Source organism: Arachis hypogaea, chromosome 10 (genome assembly GCF_003086295.3).
Source record: "Arachis hypogaea cultivar Tifrunner chromosome 10, arahy.Tifrunner.gnm2.J5K5, whole genome shotgun sequence".
NCBI lineage: Eukaryota > Viridiplantae > Streptophyta > Magnoliopsida > Fabales > Fabaceae > Arachis > Arachis hypogaea.
In genome coordinates this window covers 36,612,116-36,621,040 of record NC_092045.1, presented here as the reverse complement: position 1 = coordinate 36,621,040, position 8,925 = coordinate 36,612,116, and positions in this window count along the sequence as shown.

Sequence of the window (8,925 nt, the reverse complement as noted above, 5' to 3'; positions counted from 1 at the left end):
TCCTTAATTTTTCTTTTTCTTTCTTTTTGAATTTTGAAAATTTCTAAACCCTTTCTCTTTCCTAATTTTTTAAGTTTTTTCTAAATTGTTAATTTTTTTATTTTCGAATTAGTATCCTTTTCTGTTTATTTTTGAAATTTAGTTTATAAAAATAAAATTAAATAAATAAAAAAATATTTTTGTTCTTTCTTCCTTGTTCTTTTTTGTTTACCACTTGGTGCGTTTGATTTTTGTTTGGTGTTTTATGCTAAAGAAAAATCATGGAATGGGATCACATGGGTTATTACTCACACCCAAGGAGTGATTAAACTTACTATGGATGGAAGAATTATCCAGAGTTTTGTTAGCAAGGTAAAGAGCAAAGAGACGTCAATGTTCCATATTCCAGCTATCAAGAACCACCATCTCTGTATCCTTCATCTTCTTGTTCATATCAAGAACCATCATCTTTTGATCATGCCTGTCAAGAACTGGAGCAATTAACAGAGGAAATTTTATGAAAATTCCCATCCTCATCCCCTGCTCACACATATCAAAAGCCACCATCTCATTAGTCATATCAAGAATCATCATCTCCTTATCAAGAACTATCAGCTTTAGAGCTTACCATAAAAGAGTTAGGGGATGTCACTCAAAATTGCATACATGACATGAGAATGAGTGTCAAGAATGTAGAAGGGCATGTGGAGGTGCTTACCAAGCGTTGAGAAGAGGAACAAGCAAACCTCCTCACAAGGGAAGCAATGCAAATTCATACAAAAGAATGTGAGGGAATCATTCAAAGGAGTTCATACCCCCAGTGAAGAAGAGAACTCACAACCCTCACACATGGAAAAAGAAAAAGATGCACAAAAAAAGGAGGTTGTAAGAAAGGAAAACATTTGTGGGAATTTACACTCCAATGAAGCAGAGACCTATATAGACGGTGAGTTCATTGAATCACCAATTCTAGAGGTTCTTGATGTACGGTACACTCCACCCATCACACAACACCCAAATCCTGAATCCAGAGGGGTAGAGATTATTAAGGAATGTACTTGATGCACAAAAACTTGTCTCTCAACAAATTTTTGTTCGGCCAGTATACCAAATTGTCGTTGATGAATCCATATTTGATGATTATTTTTGGTTATAATTTAATGTATTTCACCACATAAACTTGCGCTTATTCCCTTGAATAGCATGCTTTTGAACTTTCCTCCCAAATTGTGCTTGATTATGAAAACATGCTCTTTTGTGCCCAAATTGATATATTTTATTCCAATTGCCTTCCATTTGATGCCTTAATCTTGTTTGTGAGTGATTTCAGGTGTATAAGGTGGGAATGGTTTAGAGAAAATGGAAGAAGAGCATGCAAAGTGGAGGAAACATGAAGAATCAAAGGAGATGGGTGACGTGGCAGAAATTAGCGAGTTAAGAAATTATTAATAGAAATACGTTGCAAGTACAGTCCTTAACCAGCCAAAAATCCGCTTATCAATTTAGAAGGGTTGTCACAATATTGAAATTAAAATACTGGGAGTATGAATCCCAGGTCGTCACCCCACGAGTTGCAGAAAGATGTGCTATTTTATCAATCAGGTGTTTTCAAAAATGGTTGAGTTGATAAACAGGAAATTAATTTAGAGAATTTAATTAATTTTAAATAAAAGCCTTGACTGGGAGTAGATTAGTTGGAAGCCCTGTTCTTGTTGAAGTACTCTCAAGATTAATTAATAATTAGAAGTTGCTCTGCTTAGTTATCCCTTACTAGGTAAAGGAAAGTCAAGCAAGTTGGAAAGCTGTTTCTAGTCTCAAGTCCTAATCCTCTCCCTTGGGAAGGACTAGTGTCAATGATTAGAGGGTGATCCAACAATAAATGCAATTATAATTTCTCTCTTGAGTGATTCAACTCAAGGTTTCCTCTTAATCATCTCCCAATCAAGTTATGGAACTACTCACTCATCATAATTATAAACTTCACAGAATCAATGGGGAAAATAAAATAAGACATAATAAATAATAATGAAAGGGATTAATTGAAAATAAAAATAGTCTATATTAGTAACTTGTGAAAATAATCCAATGTCAACTCTGGAGGAATCAAGAACATGGAAGAATAAATGAAAAGTAAATAACAGACTATAGTGACTATTACCGGAGGTAGACTCTTCTCAAAAGCTAAAGCCAAAATCTTCAAAATCCTAATTATGAATGTTCAAGTGAGTAAACCTAGGGGAGGAGTAAATTCAAATCTAAAAACTAAAAATTATGCGGAATGAATGTTGTTCTATATCTCTGCATGTTCCCTGGCTCTAATCTGTGTTTCTGGGTCGAAAACTGGGTTAAAATCTGGCCCAGAAACTCTGCCAGCGACTTCTGAAATTCTGCAGATCGCGCATGTCACGCGGCCACGTCGTCCATGCGTTCGCGTCACTCAGTGTTTCTCGCACCACGCATGCACGTCGTCCACGCATTCGCGTCGTTCATGCGGCTTCCAATCCACGCGGTTGCGTCAGGCACGCGAGCGCGTCACTGTGATTTCTTTCATTTCGTGCGGTCGCGTCAGGCATGCGACCGCGTGACTTCTCGCTGGTTATCTCCTCAATTCTTTGTGTTCCTTCCATTTTTGCATGCTTCCTTTCCATCCTTTAAGCCATTCCTGCCCTGTAATTCCTGAAATCACTTAACGCACATATCAAGGCATCTAATGGTAATAAGAGAGGATTAAATAAAAGAAAATAAAAGTCAAAGAAGCATGTTTTCAATCATAGAATATTTTTAGGAAGGAATTGTAATTACATGCAAATCATATGAATAAGTGGGCAAAGACTTGATAAACCACACAATTAAACACAATATGAATAAAAAAATAATCAACCTCCCCACACTTAAACATTAGCATGTCCTCATGCTAAGTTGAAGGAGATAAATATGAATGAACAGGAACATGCAAGACTCATGTAATGCAATGCAACCTATATGCATATGAATGCAACTATATGAGTTGGCCTACATGATTAAAAATAGATACGTTCTATAAGACAAAATATGGGGCAAATTTCACTAATGCAGATCATATTGTAAAAGCAAATAAATTTGTAAGAAGATAGCTTGTGAAAGCAGGGAATACAGGACTGAGCATTGAACCCTTACTGTTGGTACATGTGCACTTTAATCATCTCTAGCATATGGGGTAATAACTCTATCCTTCTCTAATCATGCTTTCAAAAAAAATTTGTTTTTCACCTAACCAATCAACAATTTTAAAATGCCAATGCAAACATTATGAGGTCTTTCATGGTTGTAACGGGGCTAAGGTAAAGGTGAGGATACACATATGGCTAAGTGAGCTTATATATTGAATCTCTAATTAACCCAAGCTCCTACCTAACATACATATACTCTATATAATTTCAACATTCATCTTAGCTACCCAGAATTTCCTTTTCACATTCCATATTCATGTATCAACCTTTATTTTAATTTTATCATATGTGCATTGATTATTAAATTCTGACATATCATTGGGGTGATTTTGTCCCCTTATTCACTAAAATACAGAAAATAATTTTTTTATTTTTTATTTTTTTTGTATAGCTTACCAATGCACATAGATTTGTAATTTCCTTTTATAGTTTCACATGAATAGGTACCCAAATTCCCTTTATTCTATTATGATATATTTTCTATTACCCTTTATTCCCACAATTTTCCCATACTCAATTAACACACAAATTCTATCTTAAGCTAACCAAAGATTCAATTGGGATTTTCAATTATTTTCTGCTTGAGACTAGTAATGTGGTATAATATGGAACGAATGGCATTAAAAACAGCTCAAAGTGGTTAACAAATGTAGTTAAAAAGGGTTGGCTTATTTGGGATATGTGAGTTAAACAAACAATGGCCTCAATCATATGCATGCACATAACACATTAATTTTGGACATATAGGATAAAACAAAATTCAAATTACAATCATAGAAAACTAAACACACAAGAAAAAATGTTTATGGTAAAATAGTGTAACCATGTATTTAGGCTCAAGGTCTCACGTGTTGTGTGTTCTTTTTAGCTCAAAAATTATGTTCCAATTTCAACTTCAAACAAATTTAACATAAATATTTTGATTTAAATTAGTGAAATTTTAAAAAATATATGGTCTTAAAAGAAACTTATTGTCTTTTTAATCAGGTAGAACATGTATGAAATTAACCTACTAATATGCAATCTATCCTATTCTAAAGAAGAAAAAATTGGTTTTAGGGGGAAAAGAATTACCTTCGAAAGTTAGGTATTGACCGACCTCGCCACACTTAAGGCTTTGCACCATCCTCGGTGCCATCTGTTAGGAACAATGGTGGGCTGGTGGTAGTATCTCCACAGTCGGGACCGTCATGGCTCCCTGTGCTGGTAAAGAAAGTGGAGTCCGGAGTGCCTAGGTCCTCGTCACGTCTGTGGTTGCCTGTGAGTAGCTCCTTGAGGTATTTGAAACGGCGGTGGTTGCAGCGCTCTCGGAGCTTTGCTTTCTTATCTTGTTGGTCCAACCGCTTCAGTATTTGATGCAGCAGCTGACTAGAGATGGTGGAGGAATTATAGCATCATCTGTGGATTGGCTGGTAGTAGCAGTGGTGGCCTGAGATATCTCCCGTTAGGGATGTACTGATCATCCTGTGGAAGTATGGCTTTGGTGTCTCCAGCTCTGTAGGAGACTCCGGCTGCTGAGACAAGATCAGAGACCAAGGCGGGAAAAGGTAGGTTGCCCGCGATTTGCATGTGTCCCAAAGCATTCTGGATATGTCTCGGTAAATTTAGAGGCTGGTCTGTGAGGATGCACCATAGTAGAACGGCCATGTCTGTGGTGAAGGAGGACTCATGAGTGGTCGGGATGACGTAATGGGACATAATCTGTGCCCATACGTGAGCCTCCAAGGTAAGTGCGGAAGTAGAGATTCCCTTGGGGCGGGAACGAGAGTATCCAAAGATCCATTTGCTGCCAGGTTGAGCGATAACTCTGAGAACAGCGTCCCAGTCAAAGTTGTACGCCTGGCGCTTGAGTGCAGCTTCTTGAAAAGCATCCAATCCTTCCGGAGCAGGGCGAAGATCTAAGGCTCGCTGAATGGCCTCTTCTATAGTGGGGACTTGCTTCTGACGTATATAAACAGACTGCAGGGTTGGCAGGTGGAAGTTGGAGTAGAACTCAACTACCCAAGAAAGATTGACCTGTCGTGGCTGTCTCTGTAGGAATCCCCAATGTCTTTGTGCAATTTGCGGCTCAACAAATTTGGCAATACGAGGCAGAAGGATAAGAAGGTGTTCATTGTTGTAATTCTGAGTTGCCAGAATAGGAAACATCTACTCACAGTAGTGATTGGGAAATCGTGCAGTGTCCTTTGCTGGGAAGGCTCTCTCCTTTTCATAAACCTTTATAATCCTTTTAATTCTTTTTCTTGAGTGCTTGACTGCAGTTGAAGAAGGCTCTGCTATTAATGCTCTTTTTGTTCCTTTCCTCGCTGTGGATTTGGGGGTAGCTTTCTCTTTGCCTTTCTTGGTGGCCATCCTGAAAGGAAACGAGGAAAGACATTAGCATTCAAGGGTTATAGCAAGGAAAAGAATAGGAAAGGTGGTAATCAATGCACATGTATGGATAATGATGTGAACACATGGTCATGACTACATGTGGCAAATCAACAATGGAAATATAGCAAGTGCACGTGAGGAAAATTGAATGCAAGGTGTTTATTGGCATGCCGGCAAAGGGCACGAGTAGCATAGATCAAGCATTCAATGTCCAAATTAGATTACCAAGTCTCTCAAATTAATAATATGTTTGTAAAAACAATTATATTTAAGTAATAAAATAGAAAAGGGGTTTTGTGAAAAGCAGGCATTCAGAGTAGTAGATTTAAAAGAAATATAAAAATAGTGCAAAATGCCATATGGGCGTTTTCACAAACACATAGCATGCATGTTAAATAAGGTATGGAAAATATTAATTAGAACATGCAAGTAACCCTATAAAAATAATATATAATTGTTTAAACAAATCCCAAACAATCCATAAGCAACATATAAAAATAATGACCCAAATAAAATTCCAACACCAATAGGAGGAATAGGAAAAGAAAAAGAAAACACAGTTTGGGAAAGTAGAAGAGAAAGAAAAAGAAAACATGATAAGAAAAAGTAAGGAGGTAAGAAGAGAGAAGAAAAACCTTGATAATGGTGGTGGAAGAGAGGGGGTGGAAGAGAGAAAGAGGGGAGGAAGAAGGAAAAGGGGAGAAAGAAATAAGATTGGGGGGAAAGAAAAGATAAAACAGGCTGGCAGATTTGAATGAGTTGGGCGGCACAAACGGCGCGAACGCGTGGGGCATGCAGTCACGTGGAAAGGCCTTAAGTGAGGTGACGCGGACGCGTGACGTGATCTGCGCTAGTGGCACGAGGGCAACTTTGCGCTCGCACAACTCTCTGTTTAAATTGTGTTTTGCCAGAATTTGGGGTGACGCTATCGTGTGATTGACGCGATCGCGTGGATGGCCAGATGGAAATAACGATGCGGACGCGTAGGGCATGCGTTCGCGTGGCAGGACTTATGCGACTAGCACAAATGTAGCCCAAGTCCAGCTCAACTCTCGGCCATTCACCTTTGTTACGTCGAATTGCAGGGTCACGGGTTCGCGTGGTCAACGCGGACGCGTGGGGAGGCCAATTTACAAATGACGCGGTTGCGTCATCCACATGGTTGCGTGGATCAAATTGTGCCAAAGGCACGCCTCCAGCAACATTTCGGCGCAACTCTCTGTCCAATCTTCTTTATTTCCAATGCTCATACGACGCAAACGCGTCGGTGACGCTGGCGCGTCGTGTGTGATTTCTCTCTTTTTTTTATGCGAATGCAGTATGCAGATGAGGTGCAAGATATAGGCAGTAGTACGGAGAAGAGTTCTAGATGAGGGGAAGATAAGGAAAAGAAGAGTAACGATCATACCGTGGTGGGTTGTCTCCCACCTAGCACTTTGCTTTAACGTCCTTAAGTTGGACGCTTCAGGAGCTCAGTTTTCAGTTGCGAGTGGATCCTCCAAGAGGAAGATATCTAACTCCTTGTTTTTTGTCACCTTCTCACCATGGTAGAGCTTCAAAAGATGTCCATTAAGAGTTCAGAGCTTGAAGGGTGACTTAGGTGAAAAACTCCGTACAGCTTAGCCTTCTCGACTCTATATGGACCTTCCCACCTTGATCGCAGCTTGCCTGGCATGAGCCTCAGTCTGGAGTTGTAAAGGAGGACTAAATCCCCAGGTTGGAACTCTTTCCACTTGATGTGTTGATCATGTACAACTTTCATTTTTTCCTTGTACAGCCTTGAGTTCTCATAAGCTTCTAGGCGAAGGCTCTCCAATTCTTGCAGTTGCAACTTCCTTTCAGCTCCGGCTTTCTCAAATCCCATGTTGCATTCCTTTACTGCCTAAAAAGCTTTGTGCTCCACTTCAACTGGAAGATGATAGGCCTTTCCATAGACTAATCGAAAAGGACTCATCCCAATGGGTGTCTTGTATGCTATTCTGTATGCCCAGAGTGCATCTTGTAGCCTGGTGCTCCAGTCTCTTCTATGAGGTTTGACTATCTTCTGCAATATGTGCTTTATCTCTCTGTTAGACACCTTAGCTTGCCTATTAGTTTGAGGGTGGTAGTCTGTTGCTACTTTATGAATGATCCCATGCTTCTTCAGTAATCTTGTTAGTCTCCTATTACAAAAATGGGTGCCTTGATCACTCACGATTGCTTGTGGTGATCAAAAGCGACAAATAATGTGGTTTCTAACAAAGGAAACAACAGTGTTAGCATCATCAGTACGGGTAGGAATTGCTTCCACCCATTTAGAAACATAATCTACAGCTAACAGTATATAAAGGTGGCCATTAGAATTTGGAAATGGACCCATGAAGTCAATGCCCCAAACATAAAAAATTTCACAGAAAAGCATAATTTGTTGAGGCATTTCATCCCTCTGGGATATATTACCAAACCTTTGGCATGGGGGACAAGATTTACAAAATTTAGCAGCGTCTTTAAAAAGAGTAGGCCACTAGAAACCACAGTCTAAGATTTTTCTAGCTGTTCTTTGAGGGCCAAAATGTCCTCCACTCTCAGATGAGTGACAGGCCTCTAAAATGGACTGGAATTCTGATTGAGTCACACACCTTCTAATTACCTGGTCAGTGCCACATCTCCAAAAATATGGGTCATCCCATATATAATATTTAAACTCACTTTTCAGCTTGTCTCTTTGGTGCTTAGTAAAGTTTGGAGGAAAAGTGCGGCTAACTAGATAATTATCGACAGGTGCATACCAATGGACTACCTCAGATACTGCTTGTAAGTTATCAAATGGAAAATTATCAGCTATAGGAGTGGAGTCATCTTTAATGTGCTCAAGGCGACTCAAGTAGTCTGCCACTAGATTCTGGTTACCACTTCTATCCTTTATTTCTAAATCAATTTCTTGTAGTAGTAGTATCCAATGTATAAGCCTTGGTTTGGATTCCTCTTTAGCTAATAAATACTTCAGAGCTGCGTGGTCTGAATAAACTACTACCTTAGCACCAAGTGTATAGGCTCGAAATTTATCTAGAGCAAAAACAATAGCAAGAAGCTCTTTTTCCATAGTAGTGTAGTTAGACTGAGCAGTGTCTAAAGTCTTAGACGCATAAGCAATGACAAAAGGATCTTTACCTTCACGTTGAGCCAGCGCTGCTCCTATTGCATGGTTGGAAGCATCGCACATGATTTCGAATGGCTGGCTCCAGTCAGGTCCTCTCACAATTGGAGCTTGAGTCAGGGCGGTCTTCAGCTTATCAAATGCTTGTTTGCAATCCTCGCTGAACTCGAACTCGATATCTTTCTGTAGTAACTTGGATAGGGGAAGTGCTACCTTACTAAAGTCCTT